Source organism: Penaeus monodon, chromosome 30 (genome assembly GCF_015228065.2).
Source record: "Penaeus monodon isolate SGIC_2016 chromosome 30, NSTDA_Pmon_1, whole genome shotgun sequence".
Classification (NCBI taxonomy): Eukaryota; Metazoa; Arthropoda; class Malacostraca; order Decapoda; family Penaeidae; genus Penaeus; species Penaeus monodon.
Genome location: NC_051415.1, coordinates 10,423,131 through 10,423,498, shown reverse-complemented (window position 1 = coordinate 10,423,498; position 368 = coordinate 10,423,131). Strand labels below are relative to the sequence as shown.

The 368-nt window shown below is 43.8% G+C and overlaps 1 protein-coding gene across 1 annotated transcript in view; it reads left to right on the top strand.

The window, feature by feature from the left end:
• LOC119592348 (insulin gene enhancer protein ISL-1-like) overlaps nucleotides 1-368 on the top strand; it is a 284,379-nt gene that overhangs the window by 103,781 nt on the left and 180,230 nt on the right. The window lies entirely within an intron of this gene.

Sequence of the window (368 nt, the reverse complement as noted above, 5' to 3'; positions counted from 1 at the left end):
GCCTATCTAAATACGTCATTAACCCCGACGATCAGAGCAAAAGAAACGTTACAAAACACTGGTTCCCTGACAGGTGTCCGGGCCGAAAGTGAAGTGATTCGCGCCGATGTTCCGATCGGTAAATAAGTATCGACCGACCGCGTTAAACAGTCATTTAGCTCGTCATTACATATTTACCGAGTTAAAGGGACGCCGGATCAAACTCGGGATAAATTTACAGCCTGCATGTGAGGCGTAAGTGCTGTATGATGTTGTGTTTTGGTGACATACGTGTTGATAAACGATTCTCTGATATATTTATGAGATGACGAATTCCTCGGTTGTAGTTAGAGTGTTTATATCTTGGGCAGAAGTGTCATGGCTAATGG